Genomic DNA, 15,883 nt, shown 5'->3' on the forward strand with positions numbered 1-15,883 from the left:
GAGGCTTAAGCACGGCATTTCAAACAATCACAATATTGACAGTGATATTGTTGATGCAAACAAATGCAACACAGTGACGGTGACAAAAATGCACATGCATGCCGTGGTGCAATGATGCGGGGATATAAACATAGCACTCGCTCTTGGAAAAAAATGCAACAGTGGGGTCGTGCGGGGAAAACTAGCTTGCTAGTGTGAATCTAGAATTTTCGGTTAGACTGGTGTCTTATCCATTGGGCTACAAAATCATAAGCAAATGGCACGGGTCAATAGTGAGAAAAGTGATATCAGAAAGGTGTATAAGTCTACGAGTCATGGATAAGATGAGGGAATCAAATGTGGTAGGGTGGGTGGTTTGCAAACTCCTAAAATGACTAGTTAAACCCTCTAATCCCTTTCGTGTAATGGCATGCACAGACAATGCTACAAAATCAAAGACAATGCAACAAAATCAATCATATTAACTGATGGATTATTGGTTGTTGTGGGTGCCAAACTAGAAGAAGCCATGGTTGGAGAACTAGGAGACCCTCTTTGTAAAAGTGTCCAGCTAGGGCCTGGGGGTCTCTCATTTCCGCTACGATGGTTCATGGGGCCTGGCGGTGGTATTGTAGAATTGTTATTCATCATGTGGCGCATCTTAATATAGCAATTTTCTTCAGTATGCCCCTTTCCCAAACATCTCTCATAAGTGCAGATTACCGTGGGATAGCCTTTGGAAAGATGGCCGGGTACGCCACAAGCACGACACACAATCTTAGTGGCATTAGGCTCAGGGCGACGAGCGGACAACAAATTTTGTTGGCGATTCAAAAAGTTCACATCTAGAGTCACAGCTTTCATGTTTTCATTTAACTAGTTCATGTAATTAGTCATCATGTCTTTCAAGTCCCCAATACTAGATGCAGTGCTCTCATAACCATCCCCACCCTTGTGATGCATGGAAGGTGCAGTGGTAGAAGTAGATTGAGGATGAGTCACAAAAGGTTGAGGAGCGTGCGAAATTGGTGCTGGGAGATGTGGAGAGGTGGATGAAGAGGAAGTGTCTATAACAGGTGTGGGTGCTGGGAGTGAAAGAGGCGATGGTGTAGCTTGAAGTTGGAGTGGGGTAACAGGTGGTAATTGCAGAGGTGGTGTCGATTGTAATTGGGGTACATAAGATGGGTTGGTAAAGATAAACTCGGAGTGGACATGGGTAAAAAGTGTGGTGCTAGCCATGGGTAATACGATGGAGATGGTGTCGCAACTAGTTGTGGTTCATAAGCGCACCTGTAGGAACTCTCCACATTAACAGCAGACGTGATAGTAATAGCCGTTTTTCGGCTCTCTGTAATTGCCATATTGAGTTATCTCACCCTATCAAATCACTCAAACACTGTGGTTACCCTCACCCTTTCACTGTATATAGGTGCGTGTGAGTTAGGAGACTTTTCCCATATCTCCTTACTGAAATAAAAAACCCTCCATTAGCTAGTCATTGGGCTAGTTGAGCCAAAAAATAAAAAAAAATAAAAAATATAAGTATATTATGGCCCATGCGTATGTAAATATTTCTTTGTATATAGGGCCTAAATAAAAGATTTTTTCATAATTATTTTGGTATTTATTTAAATATTTCTACCTAGGTGTGTGTTATTTATGCTCTGTACATTGCCTCACCATTACCACAATTTTTCTTACCATTTTTCATACTCTTTATTCCATATAGAAATATTTTCATGTAAGCTTCTCTTATATTTGGTGTAACTCCACCCCAACAAAAATCCAAAAAAACTAGTTTTATTTATATATTTTTTCACTATTGTGATTTTTCCCTTCCTACATCTATTTGTTTTTTCTAAAAAATTAGAACAGCAAAAATATTTATCTTTTTATGGTAGCCTCATAATGAGAGAGATTTCTTTTGACCCCTTTATATTTTTTCCACTTATATTATTTATATTTGACATGTACATATTTTTTAGACCCCTCAATATTTGATTTTCTTAGTTGTACTATTCGCTTATATCATGATCTCAACAATATCTTCAATTATAGACCTACCAAATAAGGTCAAGGGTAGGTGGCATGCATACATGCACTATGGAGGGCTCACTCTTGGAGGTATTCAAAAGAATCATCCAAAGAAGGACCCCACAAGGACCTTGTGCAGTGGAAAAAAACGGTCGGTTTTGTTGAATTTTTAAAGTTCACTTGCTCTCCGAATTTGAAAAGGTGATACAAACAAAAGTTGTAGCTCGTGCGCTGAACTTTTGCCTCAAATTTTTTCATATTTTTTTGAGCTATGAGCTGTGAGCTATGATTTTATTAGTGGACCCCAGTTTTCCCATGCTATGCAGCCACACTCTCTCTTCTACTTTATCATTTTCCTCTTTCACACACACTTCTCCACTCATCATCCCCACCTCTCTCACCACTCCTCTCTGCACCCTACTCACCTTCTCCTCAACCTTGAAGAATAAGAGAAACCATGGTGAACTCATACCTCCCACACACAATTCCATTCCAAAATTGACCACCTAGTCTCATTTTTCCTCCTCCAAATTACCCATATCTATAAAAAAAACCACAAAATTCAGCCTCTTCTCTTGAAAGACAGCATCATGGTGGTTGATTACTCAGCTTCAATTACTTTGTCTCTCAAGAAAGGTCAAGAGTGGAGAAAAAATGTACCGTCAAAGCTAGTGGACCGTCAACAAGCGTCAAAATTGGCCCTACTCAAGACACTTGGAGCATCAACCTTGTAAGAAATCCACCTTTTCTTACCTCTTAAGAGTTTTTCTCCCTTATTTGTATCCTACATGGATACTCCCATTGTAAATATCCAATTCCATTTGTAAATTAATACTAACTCTACTAACACTAACCCATTATGAAAAGTCCTATCACCTCCATTTCTCTCCTCTCTCTTTCCCCACCAACTTCTTGATAATTCCAAGCAAAAGAAATTAGATAAATTGCTGAAAATCTAACCCAACCATGGTTAGAGGAGTAATCCTAGCCTTCAAAATTGCTATAAAAAGAGGGTGTAGCTAGCACAAACAGGGGGGAGAAGAAAGAGCACTATGCTATAGCTTGAGAAGCCAAGCTCAACCTCTTGAGAAGGAGCTCTTGAGTGGAATCTCATTGGCATTAAGCATATGTATGTGTTGTATTAGGGGTGATTAGCAAGGGAACTCTATGCCATTGTAAGAGAGAGTGATCATTAAATTGAGAGTAGGAAATCTATCATTTCTCCTACTAGAGTAAGCCCAACATTTGGTGAATCAAGGAGGGTGAATTTGGACTAAGCATGGATACCTTGTCTCCCTTCCAACGTGAAGTCATGGACATAATGATGTGTAAGTGTCTTGGTGTTTTATTTAAGTTCATGATAGCTTGTCTCCGGGTATTGTTATCAATTTAGCCATAAATCCCATATGCTGTAAGAGGGCGGCAGGGTGGAGAGGACTGCCCTGGCCTTAAGACAGTGATTGGGGTGGCTTTTTTCTTGTGATGTGTTGTGGTGTAATTTACTCAGGCTATGTTGAACAAATACTAATCTCACTTTGATTGGTCATGACAGATTTGTAAGAAGGCATTAGTGCAACAAGCACCCCCTTCCCCCTTCTCTCTCTTTCTTACATATATATATTTATGTTTGCTTGATCATTAACGATACACTTCAAAGCAGCCCGAGCACCATCTCTCTCTCTCTCTCTCTCTCTCTCTCTCTCTCTCTCTCGTGTTTTAGTGTGTGAGAGTGTTCCATTGGTGTTAGGGTTAGTGTAAATTCCTTGCTTGTTTGTGGGTTGCTCTAACGATTCTCCTCTTTTGCGTCCTAGTTCGCTCTTAAACTAGGTGGTGCCCCTTGTGTAGTTGGGATTTTGCTGGGGGTTTGTTGTTTTGGTTTGTGTTGTGTTGTGCCCCAGCCCCATTGAGTAGCACGGGAGCCTTGAAGGGTGTCTAGAGGTTTCTTTTCTTGTTGCCCGCCCCGGACCGCTTCAAATTGGTGCCCCCACTGAGGACAGGCTTGTGTATGTTTTGTGAAGGCTCAACCTTTAGCATAATCAAGTAGCTTGCATGAATCACGAGAATTTGTATGATCCCTTCATTCCCATTGCAAGGCAAAAGGTACACATAATTGTTAGTACTAAGTTGCAATTTCAGCGAGTAATTCGTAGAATTTTAGGTCCTCTTAGGTTGGTAGAGATAAACACATCAGTAAATCCTTTTATTTTGCCTTTCATTAGGTACGACCTTAGTTTGGACGTCTATATTTTTGTTTTGTTTGAAGAATTAGGTCATGCATAGACCATGGATAATGGCGCAGGAATACATGTTTTTCCCTTTCATTTCACTCCACACATTAGAGTAAACATTGCAATTAGTAGGAAAATCCATTTTCAACAACGTATGGTATTCATGTTTGGTGCCCAAAGAGTAGGAGAAATTCTCGCGTCACCAAACCCTGTCATTCTACCTCTTATTGATTATCATACGTCATTTGATGTGAATATTTTTATTTTGTTGTAGAATAGATTGCAATTTAGAAAATATTATTGTGTAAATCTTTTAAAGAAAGAAAAAACAAAAACGCGTCACTTTGAAATCAATTCAATGGAGAGCCAACGCCAAATGTCTGGATAGCCTCTTTTCTTTGGAGAGCCTGGAGAGGATGTAGAATTATTTCTAGCAAATTTCAAGATGTCTTGCCGTATCAAGAGGATAGTAACCGATCAAGAACGTGTAGAAATGTTTGAGGTGGTCCTTAGGAAAGATGCTAGTACTTGGTTTGACTCTTTGCCTGAGGAAGTTAAGGGGAATTACACAGAAGTTTTGAATCGTTTTAAGAGATACTTCTTTGATCCCCAAAACACTCAAAAACTATGGCAAGACCTTGTTTCTCATAAGCAAAAAGACTTAGATGACTACTACTTGTACAAGCAAGAGTTTCTTCGTCTTTGGGCTCTATGGATACGAAATGTTGCTAACCCTGGTGATGGTGCAGAATTTTTAAAGAAGGAGAGGTTCATAGCCGGACTCTTTCCTGACCTTAAGGTAAAAGTTGAGACGGGTGCACCTGCTACTTCTGATGTAGCGAAAACTAGGGCTGCTGAGAAGTATAGGAAACTCAAGTGCTTAAGGGGAGAGGTTCCAATAGAAGGTTTTAGACCCAAAGGTAAGTCACAAGCATCAACATCTAGGGAGCTTCCTGAGGTAACGGTTGAAGTGATTGAGAAGTTAAATGAATCTTTAAGCAGCCTGTCAATTCACCTTGCACAAGCCGTAGGTCCAAAGGGACAAGCAAAGAAGTCTGAAGAGCGAGACCCATGACCTAGGAGAGTCTTGCAATGTTGGAATTGCGGTGAGTCTAGAAATGGGATGTATAATTGTCCTTGGCCCCGTGGGGAGCCAGGGAGACCTAACTTGAATTACCCAGTGATGAATGCAGGTGAAGGAACTAGTCAGCAACCACGGCTTATACAAAGGACAAATGGAGCAAGACCACCTCCACAAGGAGTGGAAGGAGTTCCAGCTTTGCCAGACCCAAACGTGCATGTGGTAGAGGTGACAAATTCAAGAGAGGTTGACATGGAAGCAAATGGCATTAAGCGTGGCCGAGGGAAAATTAAGGAGAAAGAAGGAGTTACATCACAAAGTGACCATGGACAAGAAAAGAAGGCAAAGGAGACCAAGGAGGCTAAGAGGACTCGACGTCGTATCAACCTCCAAGACTTCCCTCTTGGACATGGAATGGCTCCATACAACCTGTTGGAAGACATGAGAGGTAAGGGTCCTGATATCTCATGGCCTCAATTTCTTGCATTATGTCCACAAGTTAGGAGGGATTTAACAAGGGCAATTAGCACTAGGAGAAAGGTAAAAGAGAGTGTGCCTGTTGTAAAAATTGCACAAGCTGAAATGAATGAGGACATTACACCTGTGCTAGATTGTTACATAAAAGGGAGATTGGTTAGGAAAGGTCTAGTGGATGGGGGTGCACAAATTTGCATCATGACAGAGGGACTCATGCAAAAACTAGGCATGCACATCCATGAGACACCTGAAATCAAAGTCAAGATGGCAAACAATAGCAAGGCTAGGTGTGTAGGCATTTGTAAAAATGTCTTTGTAGAGGCCTTTGGCATTAAGAAAGCAGTGGATTTTTATGTTATGTCGACCAAGGGAAGTGGTTATCCATTTATCGTAGGAAGACCATGGCTAATGAAAATGCGAACTTTGTAGGATTGGGAGAGTGGGAAATTAATTTGCAGGAATGACAATCATAAGAAGGTTGTCTTTGACATGAAGGAGCAACGCCAAGAGGAGCTCCATGAAGAATCATCTCAAAGTGAGACGGAAGAAGGTTGGACCGATAGCACTTCAGAAGAAGAAAGTAGCGGCAGCATTACTGAAGAGGAGTCTTCCATCGAAGTCATGGGGGTAAGGTTTAAGCCAAGCAACCAAGAGACCTCTTGTCAAGGCTTGGAGGAGGTAGGTCCTCAAGAGAACGAAGGTGTTCAAGATGAAGGGATGCTGGAAGGTATGCTATCAACAACACTTACAAAGGATGAAAGAGAGGAGTTCAAATGTGTGCTAAGGAAGTTTCCTAGGATTTTTGCTAAAGACTACACCGACGTGCGTGGGGTAGATGTTGTTCAACACAAGATTGAGTTAAAGCCTGAGGCCACACCTAAAGCTCAGAAGCTACAAAGGCTAGGAGTTATAAAGGAACAGGCTCTACTCAAGGAGGTAAGAAAGCTTCTAGCAGCAGGTTTCATTTATCCAGTGGAGAATTCAGAGTGGGTCTCTCCTGTTGTTGTCACTCCTAAGAAAAATGGCAAGTGGAGGGTGTGTGTGGATTACCGTCCCCTCAATAAGGCAACAAAAAGAGATCACTTTCCCCTCCCATTCCAGGATGAGATACTAAATGAGGTAGCTGGTCATGAGAAGTACACTGTGTGCGATGGTTACTCAGGTTACTTTCAAATAGGGATTGCATTGGAGGATCAATTGAAAACAACCTTTATCACTCCTTGGGGTTGTTATGCTTTTAGAGTCATGCCATTTGGTCTGACAAATGCTCCTGCAACATTCCAACGTTTCATGAATATGGTGTTTCAAGCATTCTTTGGAAAGTCAATTAGGGTGTTCATTGATGATTTCTGTATTTATAGCTCAAAATCATTGCATCTACAAAGGGTAGAAGAAGGTTTAAAGAAGCTCTACGACATGGGAGGTCAACTCAACCCCAACAAGTGCCATATAGGTGAGGATGAAGTAATCTTGCTTGGTCATAAAGTTTCTTACAAAGGCATTGAAGTGGATCCTTCAAAGGCAAAGGCTCTTATTGAGCTACCATCACCCAAGAGTCTTAAGGAGGTCATCTCATTCATTCAAAAGGTGAAGTATATGTCACGCTTCATTCACTTAGCCTCGGAGTTACTTCACCCTTTGCAAAAGTTGACACAACAAGTAGAATTTGCATGGTCTGATGAGCTTGAAGAGTACTTTTGTAACATTAAAGCCACTTTGTCAGAGCTACCAACACTCATGCCTCCTTGTTGGGAGTACACATTCTTTGTTAGCTCTAGTGCTGGGAAAGAAACAATTGGTGCAGTTTTGTTACAACAAGATCCCTATAGTACCAGGATGCGGCCCATCTACTTTGCTAGTAGGGTCATGAATGCTTTGGCGAGAGGCTACACGGAGGCAGAACTCATGATGCTTTCTCTCATGTTTGCGATAAGGAAGTTTAGATCCTACTTGCTACCAAAACCTTTTGTAATTCTCACTGCAGAAAATTTGTTCCCTTAGGTGTCATCTCAAATGAATCTTAGTACTAGGATCTCAAAGTGGATTATGGAGTTGCAAGAGTTCCAATACTCTTTCAAGGTAGAAGATAGTGTGCGTGCACAATTGGCAGGGATTCTCACTTATAGGGTACATGAGAAGGAAATTAAGGTGCCTCAAGTAAAGACCCTACCATTGCCACCACCAAAAAGTATTCCCAATGCTTTTACCTTGTTCTTTGATGGAGCTTTTCGACGAGCCACAGGGAAAGTAGGGGGAGGGCTAGTGTTGCTCAACCCAAGTGGAGAGGTGGTCATGAAAGAGAAGTTCAATCTACCAAGTTCAGCTAGCAACAACGAAGCAGAATATGACACACTACTTCATGGTTTAAAAATATGCATTGGCCATGGCATATAACGTCTCATGGTAAAAGGGGATGCACTTCTCATTGTGAAGCAGATTTTAGGCATTTGGGCATGCAGAAATGAAAGACTAAGGGCCAAAGTTCATACCATCCGTAGGCTATTTGATCAGTTTGAAGAAGTGCAACTATATCATATTCCGAGAAAACAAAATGAAGATGCCGATTTACTTGCACAACAAGCAGTTACATGTGTTGAGAGAGAAGTGCAGGTCATCATGGTGGCAGCAGCTGTCAAGCAACCGAGATACCAAGGATTGGAGTCATTGGCTCCCATCATTGGCTACATTTTGGAGGGTGAGTTTCCACCAGACTTCACAAAAGCTTAGAAGAGGAGACTCATGAAGAAGGCAAACATGTATCTCTTCCTAGAAGGCTCCCTCTATCAAAGAGGGAAGGATAAAGTGTGCAGAAGAGTACCAACTATCGCGGAAATTCCAGCCATTCTAAAAGGTTTGCATGAAGAGGCATGTGGTGGTCATTTTTCCCAAGAATTAACTGTGAAGAAGATTTTGCTTGTGGGGTATGTTTGGCCAAGTTTGCATGTGGATGTCCAACATTGGTGTAAAAGTTGTCACAATTGTCAGGTAAATGGGAATAGAAGATTGATTTATGGTCCAAGGAAAATTGTGCTTGCAAATGGACCCTTTGAAAAGTGGGGCATTGATGCTATGGGTCCTCTGCCTAGGACAAAAAATGGTAAACTCTACATTCTAGTGACTGTAGACTATATGACTAGGTGGGTGGAAGCACAAAGTGTGGCAAAGGTAAATGAGAGGACAATGAGCAAATTCGTCTACACTCACATTTTTTGTAGATTTGGCACACCTTTGGAGATTGTTTCTGATAATGGTCCAGGGTTTAGAAAGGGATTGCTCACAAAAGTCTGTGAAGAACTTCGCATTCTACATCGTCACAGTACACCCTACTATCCCCAATCAAATGGTTTGGTGGAAAAAGCTAATGGTGTCATTGCACGCATCATTAGAAAGATGGTGAAAAACAAGACAAAGTTGTGGGATGACTTCTTGGATGGTGCCTTGTGGACGTATCGAACCACATATAGGGAAGCCACGGAGTTCACACCATCTCACTTGGTCTATGGTCAAGAGGCTTTACAGCCAATTGAACTAAACATTCCAACAATGCGACTTCATGGCAAATCAGCACAAGATGATCAAGAAGCATGGATGGATCGACTTCTTACCTTAGCTGAGCTTGAGTGGAAAAGAGAAGCAGCATACGAGTGCTATAAGAGGAAAGCCACACAGACAAAGGAGAAGCTTGACAAGAAACTGAAGGACAAAGGCATCAATGAAGGAGATCTTGTGCTAAGGTATGACAATCGACTCGATAATCGTTTTGATGCCAAATTTGAAACAAGATGGCAGGGGCCATACATAGTCAAGAAGGCTTTCAATTCAAGTTACTATCAACTTATGGACTTGAATGGGAAAGAGCACTCCAGGAAGGTAAACGGCTATCGCTTGAAGCCTTACTTGAGTCGCCTTCTACCAAAGGATCTACCAGAGCAAAAGGCAACTATCCCATGTAAGAATTGTTCCATGAAGCATGAGTGTAATACAAACCAAAATTCCAAGGGGCCAAACAATGAAGATCTTGTCAAGGAATCTGAAGCACTCTCTTTGGAAAAGATTCTTTATGATGGTACATGAATATACCATCATCCTGGGGGAGGGCTAATGATAGCCGTTTTTCGGCTCTCTGTAATTGCCATAGTGAGTTATCTCACCCTATCAAATCACTCAAACACTGTGGTTACCCTCACCCTTTCACTGTATATAGGTGCGTGTAAGTTAGGGGACTTTTCCCATATCTCCTTACTGAAATAAAAAACCCTCAATTAGCTAGTCATTGGGCTAGTTGAGCCAAAAAAATATAAAATATAAAAAATATAAGTATATTATGGCCCATGCGTATGTAAATATTTCTTTGTATATAGGGCCTAAATAAAAGATTTTTTCATAATTATTTTGGTATTTATTTAAATATTTCTACCTAAGTGTGTGTTATTTATGCTCTGTACATTGCCTCACCATTACCACAATTTTTCTTACCATTTTTCATACTCTTTATTCCATATAGAAATATTTTCATGTAAGCTTCTCTTATATTTGGTGTAACTCCACCCCAACAAAAATCCAAAAAAACTAGTTTTATTTATATATTTTTTCACTATTGTGATTTTTCCCTTCCTACATCTATTTTGTTTTTTTTCTAAAAAATTAGAACACCAAAAATATTTATCTTTTTATGGTAGCCTCATAATGAGAGATATTTCTTTTGACCCCTTTATATTTTTTCCACTTATATTATTTATATTTGACATGTACATATTTTTTAGACCCCTCAATATTTGATTTTCTTAGTTGTACTATTCACTTATATCATGATCTCAACAATATCTTCAATTATAGACCTACCAAATAAGGTCAAGGGTAGGTGGCATGCATACATGCACTATGGAGGGCTCACTCTTGGAGGTATTCAAAAGAATCATCCAAAGAAGGATCCCACAAGGACCTTGTGCAGTGGAAAAAAACGGTCGGTTTTGTTGAATTTTTAAAGTTCACTTGCTCTCCGAATTTGAAAAGGTGATACAAACAAAAGTTGTAGCTCGTGCGCTGAACTTTTGCCTCAAATTTTTTCATATTTTTTTGAGCTATGAGCTGTGAGCTATGATTTTATTAGTGGACCCCAGTTTTCCCATGCTATGCAGCCACACTCTCTCTTCTACTTTATCATTTTCCTCTTTCACACACACTTCTCCACTCATCATCCCCACCTCTCTCACCACTCCTCTCTGCACCCTACTCACCTTCTCCTCAACCTTGAAGAATAAGAGAAACCATGGTGAACTCATACCTCCCACACACAATTCCATTCCAAAATTGACCACCTAGTCTCATTTTTCCTCCTCCAAATTACCCATATCTATAAAAAAAACCACAAAATTCAGCCTCTTCTCTTGAAAGACAGCATCATGGTGGTTGATTACTCAGCTTCAATTACTTTGTCTCTCAAGGAAGGTCAAGAGTGGAGAAAAAATGTACCGTCAAAGCTAGTGGACCGTCAACAAGCGTCAAAATTGGTCCTACTCAAGACACTTGGAGCATCAACCTTGTAAGAAATCCACCTTTTCTTACCTCTTAAGAGTTTTTCTCCCTTATTTGTATCCTACATGGATACTCCCATTGTAAATATCCAATTCCATTTGTAAATTAATACTAACTCTACTAACACTAACCCACTATGAAAAGTCCTATCACCTCCATTTCTCTCCTCTCTCTTTCCCCACCAACTTCTTGATAATTCCAAGCAAAAGAAATTAGATAAATTGCTGAAAATCTAACCCAACCATGGTTAGAGGAGTAACCCTAGCCTTCAAAATTGCTATAAAAAGAGGGTGTAGCTAGCACAAACAAGGGGGAGAAGAAAGAGCACTATGCTATAGCTTGAGAAGCCAAGCTCAACCTCTTGAGAAGGAGCTCTTGAGTGGAATCTCATTGGCATTAAGCATATGTATGTGTTGTATTAGGGGTGATTAGCAAGGGAACTCTATGCCATTGTAAGAGAGAGTGATCATTAAATTGAGAGTAGGAAATCTATCATTTCTCCTACTAGAGTAAGCCCAACATTTGCTGAATCAAGGAGGGTGAATTTGGACTAAGCATGGATACCTTGTCTCCCTTCCAACGTGAAGTCATGGACAATAATGATGTGTAAGTGTCTTGGTGTTTTATTTAAGTTCTTGATAGCTTGTCTCCGGGTATTGTTATCAATTTAGCCATAAATCCCACATGCTGTAAGAGGGCGGCAGGGTGGAGAGGACTCCCCTGGCCTTAAGACAGTGATTGGGGTGGCTTTTTTCTTGTGATGTGTTGTGGTGTAATTTACTCAGGCTATGTTGAACAAATACTAATCTCACTTTGATTGGTCATGACAGATTTGTAAGAAGGCATTAGTGCAACAAGCACCCCCTTCCCCCTTCTCTCTCTTTCTTACATATATATATTTATGTTTGCTTGATCATTAACGATACACTTCAAAGCAGCCCGAGCACCATCTCTCTCTCTCTCTCTCTCTCTCTCTCTCTCTCTCTCTCTCTCTCTCTCTCTCTCTCTCATGTTTTAGTGTGTGAGAGTGTTCCATTGGTGTTAGGGTTAGTGTAAATTCCTTGCTTGTTTGTGGGTTGCTCTAACGATTCTCCTAAGTTTGCGTCCTAGTTCGCTCTTAAACTAGGTGGTGCCCCTTGTGTAGTTGGGATTTGGCTGGGGGTTTGTTGTTTTGGTTTGTGTTGTGTTGTGCCCCAGCCCCATTGAGCAGCACGGGAGCCTTGAAGGGTGTCTAGAGGTTGCTCTTCTTGTTGCCCGCCCCGGACCGCTTCAATAGAAGTATTTAAATCTTGTGGAGCCTGAGCTCTCACTAAAATTTGAATACTAGGATGCAACCCTCTAAGAAATGATTCCATGATGGTAAGCGGATCGATGTTAAAAGTGGGAGTATAATGGTCAAGAAAATTATTGAACCTGGTGGCGGCTTTCTCGATGCTTTCATGTGGATAATTTTTCTTAAAGGAGCGTAACTGGTCAAAAAATGAAAATTTTTTGGAGGTTTGCGGAAAGCGGCCACGAATTTTTGCTCAAAATCGGCAAAACTAGGAATAGAATTTGCTTGCTGCTTGGAAAACCAATTCGAAGCTTCTCCTTTTAGTCTGGTGCTAAAATAAGTCATTACATGTCCCTCCTCGACAATATGTGATGTCAAACAAGCAATTTTAAAATTGTTTACATGGGCAGCAGGATCTTCCAAGGGCGACCCATGAAATGTCGGGAGTGGGATGAGTGGTGCATCAGGGCGAGCGAGATTAGTTGGTAACACTAGGGGTGACTGGATTGCAAAGGGTTGGGTTGTGATGGGAATATAGACAGAAAATGAGGTACCCGACGGACCTTTCCCTGGTGGAGTTGATACTTTTGGAATTTGTTGTTGTGAAGGAGTTGCGGGGCTAGAATGCCCTTGTAATGCTTTTTCCTTTTCCCTCCTATGATATCTCTTAGCTCGCTCACTGTCCCTAAGATGTTCTCGCCACTCTTTATCACTGTGCATACATCCTCTTCCAAGTAGGTTCGTGTCGCGAAACCTCGACTAAGTCAAGGTCCCACCGGGCGTGCCACTGTCTGCTAAATATCTGGATGGAGAAGGCGAAGAGGACAAAGACCCAAGAAACACTCCCCAGATACCCAACAAAGATATAGCATAAGTGCAATATGAGCCCCCCCAAAACCCAATGAGAAAGATCGAGGGAACTTAAAGATAAAATAATGTGCTCAATGACTGCTACCAAGGAGTGCTGGAGTGGATAGAATATAGAAACACTTGCAAATAACAAACACGATAGAGATACAAAGATGGTGAAGATTTGTAACAAAATGTTATAGTGAATGCTTGTGAATTGACACAATGGGAATATACACAAATTGTGTCTATATTATGATGTCTGAACGTAAATCGCTTTTACAAGTATTTGCTTTATTTTTATACCAAAATGGAGCGAAGGAGAGGAAACTTATCTTTGAAATCATTGCGTCGAAAGTCGAAACTCCGTGCCGAGATTCAGAGTGATTCTTACGACCCTCGAGGATTAAATTTTACAAAGAATCACTATTTTTGTTAAATTACAACTTTTCACGAAGGTTTGCTACGAGTGGGTATATGAAAATGACAGTGCGTGAAGTGTGCAAATAGCTAAGCAAGAAGTCTTCACTTTAATGGCGATCGTTGCGCCGTCGCTTGTGCAGTTTGACGGTAGTCGAAGCTTCAATGGCCGCCTTTGTAATAATGCTTGAAATCTGCGAGTGAAATAAAAAATAGTGGGAGAGCACCTCTAACCGTTTGATGGTGAGCCACTCTCTCCCCTTTAATTTAGATGCAACTTCGCCCTCTCTCACTCACGCTTTTGGCGCTTTCATGCTCTCTCTCAACTTCTCTCTCTTCCTCTCAGACCTAAGTTCGTTTGTGCTCAATGCAAAACCCTCTCTCTCTCTCTCTTCCAATAACTCCTTTTGTCTCTTTCTAGCCCGCACGAAGAGATTCTCTCTCTGACTCTCCCTCTTTCCTGTGGGGGAACTCCCCTTGTATATTTTAGTTAATTCAAAGCTCTTCTTTTCTTTTCAAACCCTCTCTCCCTAGCTCTGCCGACGTGCAACAAGGGGAAAGCCTCTCTCTCTCTTTGACTTTCTCACACACAGCAGGGGTAAGGGCTTGCTCCTTCTCTCTCTCTAGCTCTCGACAGCACACAGAGGAGCCCCCTTTCTCGTTTTTAGCAGGGCCGAACCCTCTCTCTCTCTCTCTGGTTCTCGACAGCACATAGAGCGAGGGTCTCTTTGTCGAATCCTTAGCCAGGCCCTCTCAGGCACTCTCTCTCCCTCTTCAAATTACTGCAGAGAGGCAAACTCTCTAGTTCTCTTTCTCCTTACTCTCGGTAGCAATTTCACAGGGAGAAACTCCCCCTCTCTCTCTCTCTCTCTTTGATTTCACTTAGAGAAACTCCTTGTCTCTCTTAAATTACTCAGAAAAACTCCCCCTCTCTTCAAATCACTCAGAGAGGTTCCCTCTCTTTCTCTTTCTTCGATTTCAACAGGGCCGAGCCCTCGACTCCCCCTTTGGCTTGGTTTGCAACAGGAAAATACACACACACAGTACACAATGTATGCTCTCAAGAAAATTATCACAAATGCTCACAGCTTGCTTCCCCAGCAGCAGTCGGCCCGCACAAATGGAACCCCATCTCCCTCTTCTCTCTCACAAGCAGACACGAGCCTCTCAAAGGCATCCCTTCATTTTACTTTATTTTGTTATTATGACTGCTCTAAAAACTACAACCATATAACTTTGTAAATGGAATGAGCACTTGAAATTAAAATGTACACTACAAGCATCATTTTGGTATTTCTGGGTGATCCTTGTCGCGACGATCATTTGTGGTCCTAGTGTAAACTTTGAGTTTCTCGAGCACTGCAAAAACAACCAACCTTCCTCAACGAGGCTTAAGCACGGAATCTCAAACAATCACAATATTGACAGTGATAATGTTGATGCAAACAAATGCAACACAGTGGCGGTGACAAAAATGCACATGCATGCCGTGGTGCAATGATGCGGGGATATAAACATAGCACTCGCTCTCAAAGAAAAATGCAACAATATGACTACCAACAAGCAACCTTTGTTACTAAAAAGTGTGAGTGAAAATGAGGAATCCAAAGTTACCAGTGAAGACAGTTTTGAAGATTCAGAAAGTAGCACTGCTTCCAGTTTCTGTGATGAGGGTGAAGTGTCATTCTTGTTGTTGGATGAGGAGAAGAGAGAAATTGGTGAAGTATTGCAAGTGTCAAGGCATATAAATGCTTTAGAAAAACTTGAGGAATTGATGCAGCCTAAACAAGAATTGCCAGTGAAGAAGGAGTTCATCCAAAAAATGTTTTACTGATTTGACACAAGGAGAAAGAAGGGAGTACTTAACACTGGGTTGGCAATGGGACACTTTTATGTCCTGTTAAGTGACCATTTTCCTTGAATTATGTCAAGAGTTTCAAAATGGATTTTGAGGTGCTACCTATCTAGAAAGTTGTCTCATGAGCTGAAAAAAACTCGACATTTTTT

The 15,883-nt window shown here is 41.2% G+C and overlaps 1 pseudogene; it reads right to left on the reverse strand.

The window, feature by feature from the left end:
- Positions 1–626: 626 nt before the first annotated feature.
- On the reverse strand, positions 627–12,689 carry LOC147452901 (uncharacterized; annotated as a pseudogene).
- Between the last annotated feature and the right edge of the window lie 3,194 nt (positions 12,690–15,883).

Source organism: Adiantum capillus-veneris, chromosome 8, assembly GCF_014529385.1.
Source record: "Adiantum capillus-veneris isolate H3 chromosome 8, ASM1452938v2, whole genome shotgun sequence".
Classification (NCBI taxonomy): domain Eukaryota; kingdom Viridiplantae; phylum Streptophyta; class Polypodiopsida; order Polypodiales; family Pteridaceae; genus Adiantum; species Adiantum capillus-veneris.